This window comes from Hemitrygon akajei, chromosome 29 (genome assembly GCF_048418815.1).
Source record: "Hemitrygon akajei chromosome 29, sHemAka1.3, whole genome shotgun sequence".
Lineage (NCBI taxonomy): Eukaryota > Metazoa > Chordata > Chondrichthyes > Myliobatiformes > Dasyatidae > Hemitrygon > Hemitrygon akajei.
Window position 1 is genome coordinate 31256631 of NC_133152.1, and position 17534 is coordinate 31274164.

Genomic DNA, 17534 nt, shown 5'->3' on the forward strand with positions numbered 1-17534 from the left:
TCTATGAAGAAGAGTAAACAGGTGACGTTTTTGAGCCGAGACCTTGCATCAGTGCCCTGAGGTGATAGTTCTTCAAACAGCGCAGCTGGAAGAGACCCGTGTGAAGAGGCTCATGGGTGCACAGCAGAAGTACCTGCGCCTGCCAGCTTTATGTTACCATGCACTGCAGCTCGCTCATATCAATGAAGTGCTTTGGGAAACTCTGTGGTCTTACAGAAAAGAGAGAGGGAGAGTGGGGCCTAAGTTACATTTCTCAGAAACCTTATGTTATAGGAAGTTGGATTATAGCAAAAACAAGCTGTAGTTACCTTCAGAGCACGGACTTTTCCCCTACGTTGGCACTATAATCCATGTGACCCACATAATGCAAATAGTGTTCCCTCATCCACCAACTACGTTATAAGCAATTTGTGTTATGGAAATATGTGTTGTAGCAGAAGTACCCGTACCTGGTAACTTTATGTTGCCATGTAGATACTGATCCCTTATGTCAATGAAGTGCTTTGTGAAAGGTATTAAAGAAAAGATTCAACGATACAGCACAGAAGGGGGGCTTTCTGGCCTTTAGGCCAGTTCTGTCTCATCGGTGCAGATCTTGAATTATTCCCACTCCCCGTTGACATGCATTGTTACATTCCCAAGTATTTATTCAGTTCTCTTTGAGAGTTGCTAATGAAGCTGCTGAGACAGCTCTTCCTGATCATTGCAGTATGCTCCCTCTGGCTAATTCTCTGATCAGTTTAAATCCATGGCCTGTCACTGTCCCTTCTGCCACTGGAAACAATTCAAGAAAACAGAAGCAGGAGCAGCATCATAAACACGAGAGGTTCTGCAGATGCTGGAAGTGCACACAAAGTGCTGGAGGAATTCAGCAAGCTTATTCCTCTCCGTGGATGCTGCCTGGCCTGCTGAGTTCAGCCAGCATTTTGTGTGAGAAGCTGGAGCAGGAGCACATCACAAGGCCCTTGTGTGCGCTCTGCCTTTTGGTGAGATCCTGGCTGATCTTTTACCTCAGCATTTCCGTGCTGTGATTGTTATATATGTTATTAGTGTCCTGCATGAACCCCATCTTTGTCATTATCATCACAGGTGTGATCACAACATTTAAAAGACGTTTGGACACACACATGGATAGGGGAGGTTCGGAGGGATATGGGCCAAGAGCAGGCAGGTGGGACTGGTTTGGTGAGGCACATGGATCGGCGTGGACAAGCTGAGCTGAAGGGCCTGTTTCTGTGCTGTAGAGTTCTATATTCCGGCTGCAAAACACTTCTCAGGACGGTTGATTTGCATTGACATTTCCACAATACTTCTCTGTGATTGACACTGTTGCCTCTATGAGGCAGAACTCTACCAATAGACTAATTTGTGGCTGACCCTTCAGGAATGGGGAGGGTGAAGTGCTTTGTAATCTAGAAATCCCAGATTGTGCTACATGCAGAGTCACAGTGGTCCTTCAAACGCTTATTCAGAAGTGGGTGCACAGTAACACAGTAGTGAGAGTGCTGCCTTACAGCCCTGGAGATCCGGGTACAATCCTGACCTCGGCGCTCTCTATGTTGAGTTTGCATGTCCTCCCTTGGGTTTTCTCCAAGTGTTCTGGTTGCTTCCCATATTCCACAAGGGAGTGGCCGATGGTAATGTGGGATACAAAAGGAGCTATCTGGGATGCAGACTATACTTCAGGTACAACAATGCTGTTTGGCAGAGGGTTAGTATCTCATATTAACTGGCCCTGTCGGGTACAGAATCTGTACGGGGTCCGTACGCCAAATGCAGACACACTTGAGCAGAAAGATACAATCAATAACTGTAGCCTTATTTCAGGTGTCTCCTGACCGAAGCCTGAAACTACTTAAACCATGTAAAATTGGCAATGGCTGACAGAAGTCAAGGCCAATCTGGGGTGTAAAGGCTTGATCAGTACAGAAGCCTGACAAAATGTTCCCATTTCCACCAGCTGCTTTATTCTGTTGGAATTTATGAGAAAAGGAGGAATGAAAATCTTGTTGGTGGCCACTTCCTAACTCAGACTATTTCAGAATCAGAATTGGGTTTATTATCACTGACATAGTCGTGGCCTGCTGTGCTCCACCAGCATTTTGTGTGTGTTGTTGTTTGAATTTCCAGCATCTGCAGATTTCCTCGTGTTTAGTCGTGAGATTTGTTGTTTTGCTACTTTGATCAGTTTGAATTAACAACCAGAGGCACTCAGATAGGGAATGGAAACCAATCCAAGGCACGCATGCTGGGGAAGTGGTAAACATGAAGGTGGGCAGTGGCTGGCACATCACCGGGAATCACAGTGAGCTCATCAGCTTAGCAGCTGGGATACTACTGCAAGCAAAACTCTGGAGAAAAATCAGCCAGTCTCTCTTAATTTCAAATATTTAGTATCATAGTTCAGAAAAATATTAGGAGTCGGAGGAAAATATTTGGAAGTGGAATATGAAAGAAAAACAAAAGTGGCTGTTCAATTAAGTAGGGAAGCTGGTAGTCAGAGGATACAATCTGCATCGACACATTCAAGGAAAGTGGCAATTAAAACAATAGGGAATGAAATGCATATTTGTCATCACCTTGGGTGTTAATGTAAAGTAAGTTCATTCTAGCACAGTGACACACCTATAGGAAGTTTAGTTGCTCAACACATTGGCCCTGAGCCTGCAGTTCCACCCCTCCACACGGCTGCTGATGACACTCACACCATTATCCCTTCTTTTTTCCATGGGAGTTTATCTAGTCCCCAGTGCAGCCATCTGCCTTTCCCAACCTCTAATATCAAGGTGTTTCTCTTCTTTACGGAGCGATTCAGGGTGATTTGATAGAGGTGTATAAAATTACGATGGGTATAGATAGAGTGAATGCAAGCAGGCTTTTTCCACTGAGGCCAGGGGAGAAAAAACCAGAGATCATGGGTTAAGGGTGAAGGGGAAAAGTTTAAAGGGAACATTGGGGGGGGGGCTTCTTAACACAGAGAGTGGTGGGAATGTGGAATGAGCTGCCCGATGAAGTGGCGAATGCGGGCTCACTTTTGACAATTAAGAAAAAATTGGACAGGTGTGTGGATGAGAGGGGTTTGGAGGGATATGGGCCAGGTGCAGGTCAGTGGGACTAGGCAGAAAAATGGTTCGACACAGTCAAGAAGGGCCAAAAGGCCTGTTTCTGTGCTGTAATATTCTATGGTTCTATGATTCCCTCAAACCTCTCCTTTGAATTTCTGGTCTGATTCATTAACCAAGAGCAATTGCTTTATTGAGTATCTGGGGAAACCTGTCGCTATTTAGTCTCTCAGCTGTTATAAAATTTACAAGCACAAATCCTGCAATTTGACAGTGGGAGAGAAGTCATGTAACTAGAGAGGCATTTATGTTGTGAGCAACCTGACATCAGGGTGGCTGGTATACAAGACACGTTCTCTTGCATGCCCTTCACGTCAATGACAGCCCTTTGTAAGGACCAACCAATGAGCCTCTCCCCCTCTTGCTCTTTCCCAATGCTCTGGGTATGTTTCTTTCTCAGTTTTCTGTTTCAGTTATTCCTGAATCCAGTTACAGAGTTCCCTGGTGCAAGACGGGTAACTTATCTGGACAGATCAGAATGTTCTAAAGAAATGTTATTAACTTCTTTTGCCAGTTCCCTCAACCTGCTTATTGAACCTGCTGGCTCTCGAGACAATTTCTTCTTAATTACCTCATAACCGTTTTCTAGGATGTGTTTTGCTGTCAAATCCTCCTTTACCCTCTTTTGCTTCAAGATACAAATCACACTACCATCTAATTTTGTGCAATCACAGATTTGGAAATTGTTCACTCTACTGTATATCTCATTACTGTATATTACCTGGGAGACCTCAATATACATTTCTATCAGTCTGAGAAACAACCTTTCACTACGACACTTTCATGTTACTTAGGTAATTCTCTAGTCATTGTGTTTCAGTCCCTTTTATTCCATAGGTTCCAATCTTGATGGCAAGCCTGTTATGCAGTAATTTATTGAATTACTTTTAGAAGCCTGGTTACACTTTGTCACTTTATCAGCTCTCTTTGTTACTGCATTAAAAACCATGTCAAGTTTGTAACAAAGAAATAATGGTTATCTTATCCATATTGGCTTTCTCTAATCAATCTATATTTACCCAAGTTTCTGATCATTCTAGCCCTGATTATTGTTTCTAAAACTATCCCTACAAATAAGGTCTGCAGCTACTGGATTTACCCCTGTCCCCTTTTCAACGAGTTTAACACTTGCAATTTTCCCTTCCTTCAGCATTAGCTCCAAATCTAAAGATGTTTGGAAAATGAATGACTATTATAGCTGGGGCTCCTCCAATAGAATAGACAGTAGAACTGTTGCCTGAAAACGCCAATAACTATGGCTTAATGCTATCTATATGGAGCTATTGTTTCTCCCTGTAACTTTGTGGTTTTCATTTAGGTGGTCTGGGTTTTGGCCAGATCCCAGAGTAGTGCAGGCAGATAGGTTAATTTCACTGTCAATTTCCCTGAGTGTATAGGGCGATAGGTTAAGATAGGCGATGGTATAGGCGATAGGTTAAGATGGTTAAGATGGTATAGGCGATCTATACCATCGCCTAAGATAGGTTAAGATGGTATAGGGCGATAGGTTAAGATAGGCGATGGTATAGGCGATAGGTTAAGATGGTTAAGATGGTATAGGTTAAGATAGCTTAAGATAGGTTAAGATGGTATAGGCGATAGGTTAAAGATAGGTTAATGTCACTGTCAATTTCCCTGAGTGTATAGGGCAACGATGAAATCTGAAGGGGATGGACTGATGGGAGTGTGGGACGGCATGGTAGCGTAGTGGTTAGCAAAACGCTTTACAGTATCAGTGACCTGGGTTCAATTTCCCACCGATGTTTAACACTTGGAGTTTGTATGTTCTCCCCGTGACTGAGTGGGTTTCCTCCAGGTGCTCTGGTTTCCTTCCACAGTCCAAAGACATACTGGTTGGTAGGTTAATTGGTCATTGTAAATTGTCCCATGATTAGCCTAGGATTAAATCAAGAGATTGCTGGGCAGAGCAGTTCGAAGGGCTGGAGAGGCCTATTCCTTGCTGTATCTTAATAAATAAATAATGAGTAGTGTAAATGGAGGCATTGTGGTCCACACAGATTCAGTGAATCAAAGAGCTGGTTTACATGCTGTATCACTATACATATCTCTGTACCAACCCCTATTCTGCAGTAACTCCATAGCATCGGGAACATGGAAATACAAGTCTGTGGGTTGTATTTAGTAGAGCATAAAATCCCAAGAAGTGTGGGCTTTGGTGAGTATTTACTTTAAGGGAAATGGGATAGCTTTCCATTTTAATAAATTAAGACAAGCAGTACAGTGGTTGCCTCTACAGTATTTGGAAGCTCACGGAATCCATCATCTTCCAGGCAACCATCTCTTCAGTAAATGTCACCACTAGAGCTGATGAGCTGGAGCCTGAGGCTCAGATGTTATGATGCATCAGGGAGGGTAAACGATGCTTGTAGACTATGTTTCAAAGGACAGTAGCACCTTTTAGATTAAGTGCTGTCCAAATGTTTGGTCAAGAGGGCAGAAATGTGAGAGGCAGGCATGGGCATCTGGAAGATAGTATCACCTTCTATTATTCTAGAAGCAGGTGGTTCTTGCAGTTTGTGTGGATGAGAGCTTAAACCACAGGGAGGATGAGCAAACTGACTACAATACTATGGTACAGGGGGATATTCAAGTGCATGACTGGTGTCAGAGGCAAGAAAAGTGGTTTAAAAGAGAAACAGAAGCTCTGAATACGTATGGCATACATGGCAATCAGTTAATTTATTCATGCAAATATGTGGTTAAAATCTGACAGCTATAATAGAGATAGTGATTGAGGTTAGAAATTAAATATTTTAGGGTTCACAACATTAAGAAGAGATATGCAAACTGGAAGAGAGACTGTGCTGATGATAAACGATAGGGCAATGGCATTGGAAAGAAAGGATCTAGCCCAGGAAATGAAGAAACAGAATCATTTTGGGTGGAGCTAAGAAACAGTAGGACTTAGTATAAACCAGGATTTTGGAGCTACTTGTAATAGGGATAATACAATAATCAGATGGAACTTTAAATATAAACTGGATAAGCCAAATTAGCAGGAATAGTGCAGAGGTCAAATTTATGGTGTGTATGAGACAATATTGTGTATCAAGAAAGAGTTAATTAATAACTTGTTGGCTGTAGGGTGTTTGGGGAAGAGGGATCATAAAATGGCAGAATTTTGTATAAAAATTGAAAATGCTTTAGTTTAGTCTGAAACCAGGGTATTAAGTTCAAACAAAGCAAGTTACGAAACAATGACAGTGGTTAACTGAAATGCATTTAAAGGCTTAACAATAAACAAGCAATGCCTATCATTTACATAATAATTCCAGTTTCCTTTAAGGCACAATAGCCCAACATGAAAAGCAGTCCATCCCCAGTTAAAAATAGCATTAGATTAAAGGCTTAAGATGTTGCCAAAAACAGAGCGTAGAGACGTTTAAACATAGGCAAAAAGAAAAAGGCTTGTTAAAGTTAATATAGATCTCTTATGAACAAGTTCAAGATAAATTATATTCAGGCACAAGGGAAAAAAACAAATTTTGTGTCTACATGAAAGGAGGCATAAAAACCTCCTGGAAATAGTGGAAAAGCTCTAGATCTGAAAGGAATGAACATCCGAAAAGATATTAACATCAGTTAAAATAAAATAACATTGAGAAATCTGGTGGTCATGGAAAGTTTGGATATATTGAATGGCACATTCCAAAACTGCACAGATTCCAAAACGGTTCGCATTATTTGGAAGGTAGCAAATGTAACTCCACTATTTAAGAAAGGAGGCCGTGAGGAAAATGGAAACTGCAAACCTATTAACCCAACATCAATAGTAGGAATGAGGCTAGAGTTTATTATTAAAGGAGTGATATAGGGATATTTAGAAAATAATAATTATAATTGGACAAGTTTAACATGGATTTATAAGACCATAAGACATAGAAGTAGAATTAGGCCATCTAGTCCACTGGCCATCCCATAATGGCTGATTTATTATCCCTCTCATCCCCATTCTCCTGTCTTCTCCCCATAAACTTTGACATTCTTACTATTCAAGAACCTATCAACCTCCACTTTAAATATACCCAATGACTTGGTCTCCATAGGCGTCTGAGGCAATGAATTCCATAGATACACCACCCTGTGGTTAAAGAAATTCCTCGTCATTATGAAAGTGAAATCAGTTACAGATTTTACAAATCTGTTACAGATTTTCAATGTTATAACTGCAAAATAAGTAAGGGCAAATAAGAATAATTAAGGGCAAAGTAACTGAAGTATTGTACTTAGACTTTTAGAAGGTTCTACCTAAGGTTGTTAAATGAAGTTGGAACATGTGAGATCATAAGAAATGTATGAAGACTGGTTAACAAATACGAACAGCAGGAATGAATGGCTCATTTTTGGGTTAGGACACTGTGAGTAGAGGAATGCCGCGGATTTCAGGGCACCAACTGTTCGTGATTTGGGTTCAGCAATCGAGTATCATATGCCAGGTGAGATGTGAGTTGTGAGCAGGGTACAGAAGATGTAAGCAGGTTAATGAATGAACAAGGACGTGATAGATGGAATATAATGTGGCAAATCGTGTGGTTAAAACCACTTTACTGAATAGGAAATGCCAGCTTTTATTTTTACATGATGTGAGATTGAAAAGTGAACATGCTCAGTGAGGCTCTGATGTGTGGAAGTTAATATGCAAGAACGATAGGCAATTAGGATGGCAAACCGTACTTTGCCCTTTGTTATCTGTTTTGTGCTTGTAAAATGAGCGCAGTGTCAAGCATTTTCTGTGCTTTAAATTGATATTAAATTGCTGGCCTTTGAACTCCACTATTTTGAACAATAAGCCAATACAAGTAGATAAAAGAGTTGAAGCAGCTACTCCCTCTGCCCACTGAATAATTGCATTGGTTTAGGTGGTTTCCTTTGTCGGAAACTGTAACCTATCTTTAGGGGATGCATGGTCCGGTACAAACATTTGACCGTAGGAAATGTGTACCTTACACCGTACCTATGCTGTGCCCTACGCTGTAGGGTGATGTGCACCTCTCCAGAAAAGTTACTCACACGTCGCGGCGATGCAGACCGCAACAACTGTGATTGGTCCGCTTGGTAGCATCGCATTTCCTCCTACGCATTTCCAGTTGCTTCTTCTCCACCATGTCTGTAGGCTGTGCGTACACTAATGCGAAATAGATAAACCAAATCGTCAAATCTACCTGCCGACATGTGAAAATGTTTGAAATGCATTTCCTCGCCCATGTGTCTCATGAAGAAACTCACCACAGTGGCATAGAAACCCCACTGCCAACTAGCGATTTGGCACACACCAACGCATGCTCGCTATGGCGTAGAGCGATGCAGAGGTGAAAATCAGGGTTATGGCATAGGCTGCAGTGTAGCCCGTATGCACAAGTATAAATCAGCCTTTACTGCGGGTGAAAGAAAACCAGAGTGCTCTGGCATTTTGTGAGACAGGAATCATCTCTGCCATTGGAAATCCTGTTGTCAAGTCAATTGAGATGTTCATCATCATGAACATCTAAGGGGAAAGTGTGTTTTGTTATGTTGTAGTCTAATGACCTGTGGTACTCTATTTGCATGCCAACAATTCACATCACAGCATACTGCACAGTATAAGCATTAACACTATGCTAAAGCTGCATATACTAGAACTTCACACCATCAGCACAGACCAGAAATCATTCTCCCATCTCAAGCTTTTCCTCTGACGATCCTACACTTGCAAAACTGTATTAAAATATTAAAGTTATATCTGTTTGTTTCCAGTTTACTGTTTCCTAATCTTTAATGAATGCGAGAATCTGATGCCCATGTAAACCTTGCTACACTGAAATATCTCGCCTCTGAGATGGAAAGTTAGTGCAGAGAATTTTATTCTGTACCTAACCTATTTCTTCTTTATGTTTCCGTCCTGAGAGAGTGTGACAGGGGAGTGTGGGAGGAGCTTTACTCTTCGTCTTCTCCAGCCTGAATGTGCTTGGGACATGTTTACAAGGACAGTGTGGAGACAGCATTATTCTGAACATAACGTGTGTTATTTTGGCCTCAACATATTTATTACAAACAAGTTAGAGCAATTCAGTCTCTCAACACCCAAGTCGTAAATCAACAGCAACAAGAAAATATGAATAGCAATAATAACATATGGCCTTCCATTATTTCATGTGATAGTCACCACAGTGAAATTTGTAGACAATCCATAAATTGCCCACAGAAAAGCTAAAAATATAGTCAAATGTCGTACACGTTTGATTGTCAGAATCAGAAGCAGGTTTAATATCACTGGCATATGTTGTGAAATTTGTTATTATGCAGCAGCAGTACATTACAATACATAATAAAAACTGTAAATTACAGTAAGTGTATATATACATATTTAAAAAGATAATTAAATAATAGTGCAAAAAGAAAAAAAAATAAATGCTAGGCTAAACCTAACTTGTTCTTATTTTGTTTGTTGTCTGCATTTATTCCTTAGTCTATATCCCCAGGCAACTATTCAACATTTCTTTTTTTAGCTTAAAGTACCTTTATTTGCTAATGAAAAGTTTAGATTAAAATATTGTTTTCTTCAAGCAGAATGCACTCTAATTCCTGATGTGCCCCCATCCCAAGTCCTGGACAGCCGAAGGTAATCCAGTGGACACCAAATGCCCCACTCCAGGACACCACTGTAAACAAACACCACAGATGGATATCCCAAACCACTCTCATGACCCATTCCTGGACCTGTGAATGACTATCCTGGAAAAGCCCAGGAGCTGACTGACAAGGTAATCACCAGACCATCTCACTCCTTTCCACACTGGGATACCATAGATCAGGAGAAGGAACTGAAGTGAAACCAGAACTTGAGGAGCAGCCCCTTTAAAACGGTAGCTGCAACCTTGCAGATTCTATATACACTCAGTGGCCGCTTTATTAGGTACATGTGCTCATTAATTTAAATACTTAATCAGCCAATCACGTGGCAGCAAGTCAATGGATAAAAGCATGCAGACATGGTCAAGAGGTTCAGATGTTGTTCAGACCAAACATCAGAATGAGGAAGAAATGTGATCTAAAAGACTTTGACTGTGGAATGATTGTTGGTGCCAGATGGAGTGGTATGAGTATATCCTGGGACTTCCACGCACACCCAGTCTCTAGAGTTTACAGAGAATGGGGTGTAAAATGAAAAACATCCAGTGGGCGGCGGGTCTGTAGGCAAAAACACTTTGTTAATGAGAGAGGTCAGAGAGGTCAGAAAGGTCAGAGGAGAATGGCCAGACTGGTTCAAGCTGACAGAATGGTGCCAGTAACTCAAATAACAATGTTATAACAGTAATGTGCAAATGAGCATCTCTGAACACACAACACATTGAACCTTGAAGTGGATGAGCTACAGCAGCAGAAGACCACAAAATACACACATTGGCCACTTTATTAGCTACAGCAGGTATCTAATAAAGTGGTCACTGAGTATACATGGAACAGTGACTTGTTCGGGCCAGCCTGGGAGTCTTTGAGCCAGTTTACACTTCTTGGTACAGCTGTATAGCCATGGAAGAGCCCTACGCCCACCAATCATGAAGTGGCCATGGAGTAGGAACTGCAGGCACCCCTAGTGGAATAGTATCAAGTGCAAAGGTTAGAGAGAGGGTATGGTATGGTAGAGGAAGCCACAGATCATGAGTCCAGCACAGATGTTAATTCAAGTCTTTGAGGCGGTTCTTTGGCTGTGGGAGTGATCTTCGCTGAAAACTGCCTACACCCGATCAAAGTTAAAGACTTTATCACGTATTCTTCAGCCAGACAGCTCAGGCTAACTTGGCCTTACTGCTGGGGTGGGAAGGGAACTTTCTTGTGTTAAGATTAAAGAACAGAGATATTGCCTCCCAGCAGAACTGGTAGCTCCATGCTCACAATCTTCCAGCCTTGGCTGCCTCCCCCAACAGTCATCTTTCATCCAGACACCAACCCAATAAATATTATAAGTTCTTAACAAAAAAATAAAACCACTTCCTCTCCTTTTTCTCACTACACCAACAAAAAGTGTTGAAGACAACATTCTCATCCCCACTTCTTTCTCCAACTTTCAGTTCTGTAACATAGTCGCTGCAGCAACAAACCCTGATTGCTAATGATAACTGACTCTGGGAGTGCTTTATGACACAGTGTAGGAAAAACTGTAGTTTGCACCAAATGTGTCTTTTTTTCCCCTTTTTTGTTGCTTAGCTTTAATCCCCACACCTGTTTTGTGCATTTTTGTACACTGTTCCTATTAAAAATCAACTCACTAAAATATCACCCATAAAAATTCTTAAGTAGCTGCCCTCAGCCCGAAGATGTGCTCCAATCTCTTCGATACCCATCAGTCACAGACAAGAAAGCCCCCAGTGAGATAGTGTACACCCTGTGCTCTCTCTCCAAGAACAGCCAGTACAAATGTAACCTCAGACTCTGGTGTTCATATCCTGAGGGCACTTGATGCATTAATGAAACTTTTCCGTTGTACCAATTTCAGCAATCACATGAGCCAGTATCTATTTATCTTTTGAACCAGCACGGGGTTGCATTACTGTATTCAATGAGAAAATATCAAGTATTATAATTCCTTTAGAAAGTGAAGAACAATGTCTACAAAAGACTGAAACCGAGATTTTTAACAATAACGTCCCTTATGCATAAGAAGTCCAAAGAGGAGTCTAAAAGGCATTAAATCCATTTAAACTTTTTTAGTTTGTTTTTCCTTGCATTGTTAATCAATAAACAGCTGTAATGTTGCAACCGGTAGAGTCGTAGATTCATTCTTCATTGAAACAGGTCCTTCAGCCCATCGAATCTGCGTCAACCATTGAGCACTTATTTACACTCATTGTTTTTTATTCCCTAAACATTTCTCTCAACACCCTCCAATTTTGCCACTCAACTATAAAGTAGGGGTAATTTAATTTGGGCAATTCACCCACTAATCTTCATGTCTTTGGGATGAGGGAGGAACTTGGAGCTGCCAGACAAAACCTATTTGATCACAGGGAGAATGTGCAAACTCCACACAGACATAGGTCCCAAGTTCAGGATTAAACCTGTTCCGCTGGAACTCCGAGGCAGCAGCTGTGTCCTTGTACCACCCATTCTGCCTTCGCCTTTCTCCAGAGCATCTCTATACTCAAAGGAGTTAAAGCAAACTCCGAATCCTAAAGTCAGATTAATTCAGTGTAGGACAAAGACCAAATCTGGGATTGTCCTTCTCTGTGCAGACTGCATGAACTTATCCAACGGGTGGCCTTACAAGGAAGTTGTAACTGTCAGCTCTTTGCTTAAAGGGCTTCTGACACTATTGGAGACCCTATATCACAGATCAGATGTCATAATCCAATGTCACATGCCTGACCTCAGAGATCCATCCAGAATCTCAAGCCACAATCCTATTCACATGCTTTTGGCACAGAAATAAAATAATACTTATAATAAAAAGCACAATTGGCAATTCTATGCAAAATTACCAGAGAAGAAAAACATACAATATGTGGTGAAGAATCCTCCATCTTAGTCAAGGCAGCAGTTGATGACAACTAGCCTCTGCACCCCCTAGACTATAAAGGGCAAGTCAGCAAGTAGCACTCTCCAACACCAACAGATTCCATAAACTTGCATGAAGCACAAAATGGGTTAAGGAGAGGATAAACCAAGGAAGCCTTTACTGTCAAGTAGTCAAAAGACTCATTTTAACCTTGCATATGAAGAATGGCGAGATACCAGAATGATATAATACCACATACATTAATGCAGGAAGTCCCCACACTTCTATTTACAACTGCTCACAATTCTGTTTTATTCCCATTTCACAGGTAATTAAAGCCTTGGGAACACTCATCAATTATAGGCTTAAGCTTGACAAACTGAAATAGAGTTAAGGAAATACCTCCTTCCATGATGTGTTTACAATTTCAGAAACCATACGAACTACATATTCAAATTAAAGCAGGATTTCAATGCATATTAAAGAGCTCACACTTTTGTGGTAAGTTTCATGATGTCAAGGCATTGCAATGTGTTAACAGCCAATAGAGTACATCAGAAACGTTGTGTTGAAATACTATCATTCCCACAGTCCTGGTCAATAAGCTACAGAACCTGAGCCTCTGTACCTCATTCTACAATTGGATCCTCGACCACCCAACTGGAAGACCACAATCTGTGCAGATTAGTAATAATATCTCAGCCTCATTGACAATCAACACTGACGCATCTCAGGGGTGTGTGCTTAGCCCATGCTCTACTCTCTCTATAACCATGACCATGAGGCTAGATGTAGTTCAAATGCCATCTATAAATTTGCTGATGATACAGCCATTGTTAGCAGAATCTCAGATGGAGATGAGAGAATGTAGAGGAACAAGATATACCAACTAGTTGAGTGGAGTCACACCAACAACCTTAGACTCAACATCAGTAAGACCAAAGAGCTGATTTTGGACTTCAGGAAGGGTAAGACAAGGGAACTCAAACCAATCCTCAGACAGATCAGAAGCAGAGAGAGTGAGCAATTTCAAATTCCTGGGTGTTAAGATCTCTGAGGATCTAACCTGGTCCCAACATATTGATGCAGCTATAAAGTAAGCAAGACAGTGGTTATATTTAATTAGGAGATTGAGGAGATTTGCTTTGTCATCTAAAACACTTGAAAACTTTTAGATTATCGTGGAGAGCATTCTGACAGGCTGCAGCTGCATCACTGTCTGGTATGGGGGAGGTCTATTGCGCAGGATTGAAAGAAGCTACAGAAAGTTGTTAAATCAATCAGCTTGATTCTTGGGTACTAGCTTCTGTAGAATCCAAGACATCTTCAAGGAGCGGTGCCTCAGAAAGACAGCGTCCATTATTAAGGAGCCCCATCACCCAGTACATGCCCTCTTCTCACTGTTGCCATCAGGAAGGAGGAACAGAAGCCTGAAGGCACAAGCTCAGCAATTCAGGAACAGTGTCCTCCCCTCTGATTCCGAAATGGACATTGAACCCATGAACACTACCTCACTTTTTATCTAATATTATTTCTGTTTTTGCACTAATTTTAATTTAACTATTTATTGCACATATATGTTCTTCATGTAATTGACTTTCTTTTTATTTCTATATTATCACATATTGCTTTGTACTGCTGCTGCTAAGTTATCAAATTTCACGACATATGTGAGTGATATTAAACCTGATTCTGATTCTGAAATACAGCAACCACATTATACAAAATCCCACAAGTGGAAAACTGATAATGACCAGACCATCTACTCATATTGATAGAATTGGTTAATTGATAAAATATGAGCAGCAAGGAACCTTCTGCTATTGTTGGAAATATTGCCACAGTATCTTTCACGGAGGGCACAAAGGGTATCAGTTTTGTGGCTTATTTAAAACACAGCAGAGGCTATTAACATCCATTGCAGAACACCAGACAATACAAATTAGACATCCAACATCATAGTTTATAATTTAGAGAAATGGGAGTATTGCTACTTAGGTCATGGACCACAATTTCATTTATCATTTCTAGTTCTTACACTCACCTCATAAAAATCCATTCTGCTCAGCATTAAGGCTCTAACTGACCAAAAGACTTTTAAGGAAAGAGATTCTTCTTTTTTCCATTCTTTCTGATTTCAGTCCTAGGTTACCTAGCTTGAGCTTCAGGGTTGTGTATCTCAGAGGAATAAGTACCTCTTTTGAATGTCTTAATCGTGTTAAAGACCTTTATTAGCTCAGCGCTCAAAACGGGTGAGCTAGGGGAATGCAAGCAATGTGCAATTCTTCCTCAAATTAATCCCGTAAATCTTTTAGCGACACTAATCACAACTGTGGTGTTGTATCTTACCCTGAGGTAAGCTTCTTACTATGTGTCTGCTCTATCACAATATCTTGTAACATGGACTGATTGCCAAGCCTTAACGTGCTTGCTGCTGAAATCCTCACGCATTTGGCTTTTACAATTAGGCTTTATTTTCCAAGATCTTTCCCCATCTTCTACCTTAAGTGATACTTAAGAAACTCTGCTCCCTTCACCAGCACTAATTTCCATTCACCCATCCTCTGGTGCTTGCTGACTTATCTTGGTTCCCAATCGAACAATGCTCATTTTTGTTTCCAAATCCCTCAGTGACTTCCAACTTCAGAAATCGCTAATCCTATAACCCCCTTGATCATGCCTGAATTTAATATCCTGCCATTAATCGCATTGTCTTCAGCTGCCCAGCCATGGTGCTGGAATTCTCTCAAGTGTTTTGACAGCGGTTCTTAAAACTTCTTGGTGCAAGATTTTTAATCAACTTCCCTCATATCCCTGAACCTCTAATGTTGATTGATATCAGCTCTGCAAATCTTAAAGAAGCCACATAAATAAGGAGCTGTGATAAAACTCAACACTGCACCTCTCGAAGGACAATGGACTGTTTCTGAGAGGCAATGCACAAAGCTGCACACAAATCTCCAACCTCGATCAGACCGAAGGATTTATACAACAGAAGCAAAACTTCCTGTCTTTTGTGTTCAAGATAAAAGCCAGCATTCCAGCAATCTCTTTGCTTACTTTTCATTATTGATCTATCACAAGACCCAATTCATTTTCAGACAAACACAATATTTTCTTACTTGGATTTTGTCCAGCTCCTTATCAGTCCAAAGCATCTCAGCAGTTTACTTTGGGACTCCAGTAACTGTGGGGAGGGATTGTGCTTCTAGTCAATTTGGCGCTCAGTTCACTGAGCTCTTTAACCAGGGAGATCTTAACTCTAATTATTAATATTGACCTTGGTTCCCCAAGTTACAACGGTCAAATCAGCAAAGCTTCCTGCGCTAGGGTCCCTGTTACCTCTTCTGTGAGAATCGCATGTGGAGGACAAGATCAAACTCCTCTGTGATGCTTCCAAACATCAACTGACACCCTGCACTCAGCCTGCGGGAAGTGGTCGGGGGAGGGGTTGACATGGTGGAATTAACGGGAAGGCTGCATTGTCCGAGGAGCCTGCCCACTGTGAGTGAAGTGGAGTAAAATGCAATTAACCAGCAAGTTGCTTACCTATAGAGTCTTTAGCAACCCAAGAAGTTTCAGAGGCGAATAATCAGTCCAAATTTAAATTGAGCTAAATATCAGGACAAAGGTCCTGATTGAACACGCTTGAAGAGATGTGTGCTAAGGAGTCTTGAAGGAAGAAAGGGTGAAGCAGGTCAAAGAAAGATGGATCGAGAGGGAGGGTGTGTGGGGACGAGGTTTAGGGAGAGAACACCAGAGCACGAGTGGAGCAAGATAAGGGCAAGGCTACCAAAAATGAAGGAAACAATAGGAGTAGGGCACACGACTCACTCAAATGCTGCACCATTTATTAAAATAGTGAACAATTTTGTACCAAGTCCATTTTATTGCCTCATGTCCTCAATTCCTTTAGTGCCTAAGAACCTATTGACCTCAGCCTTGAATTATATTCAACAACTGAGTGTTCATTGCACCATGAGTCAGGGCATTCCAAATTCTCATCTCACCAGAAAGAAATTGGATTTTGATTCAACTCTAATTTATTTTTGTCCATTACCTAGAGACTATGTTTCCTGTTTAGACTATCCAGCTTGAGGTAACAACTGTCAGTTTCTGCCAGGTCAATCTCCTATATATCTCAGTGAGGCAATCTTTCTCCTACTCCAGTTAGTTCTTAATCTTTCCCTGTAAAATAGGCTGCTCATCTCTGAAAGGAATCTGACGAATGTACATTATACTGACCACAAGGTATGATCATCCTTCCTTCAGTCCAGAAGTCAAAAATATTCACAGTACTCCAACCGTATTATTGCCAAATCCCTGAGCACTTGCTACAAGACTTCCATGCCTAATCCTTCCATTTCAATCCTAATCCCTTTGCAATAAAGTACTAAAATTGCTTCAGCTTCATAATTCCTTGCTGTGCCTGCGTGTTAACTTCCTAAATTTTGCAAATTAGCACACATAGATCCCTCTGTACACCAATTGTTGCATATTAATTACAAAGTATACTGCTTTTTCTAATTTTCCGACCAGAGTGGTAATTTCCTGCTTTCACATATTTTACTCCCAATTAGCACTCATACATTTATCCTTTGCAAATGTCCTCCTCACTGTGCATTTTACCTTGTAACTTTGTGTCAGTACTAAATTTTGATACATAGAACATGGAATATAGAACGATACAGCACAGGAATAGGCTCTTCAATGTCAGCACTGAACATGATGCCAAATTAAATCTCTTCTGCCAGTATGTGATTCATAATCCCTCCATTCTCTGTATATTAATTTGTCTAGAAGCCTCTTAAACACCACTATTGTCTCTGCTTCCATCCCTGGCAACCTGTTATCTACGTCAATGAAACAGGGCTCGCACATCTCCCATAAACTTTGCCCCTCTCACTTGAAGTGCATGC

At 41.0% G+C, this 17534-nt stretch overlaps 1 protein-coding gene across 9 annotated transcripts in view; it reads right to left on the bottom strand.

Annotated features, from left to right (window-relative positions):
* The window catches only part of plch2a (phospholipase C, eta 2a), a 324151-nt gene that overhangs the window by 294655 nt on the left and 11962 nt on the right, over positions 1-17534 (bottom strand). The window contains exon 2 of one of the 9 annotated variants that reach the window (XM_073032104.1): positions 8154-8268. The exons of 6 other annotated variants lie outside the window; for them this stretch is intronic. The gene's annotated coding sequence lies outside the window, so the exon portion shown is untranslated. Of the gene's footprint in view, positions 1-8097; positions 8269-14659; positions 14753-17534 lie in introns of those variants that run through there. 2 more of the 9 variants (XM_073032107.1, XM_073032105.1) reach the window with 2 other exon arrangements.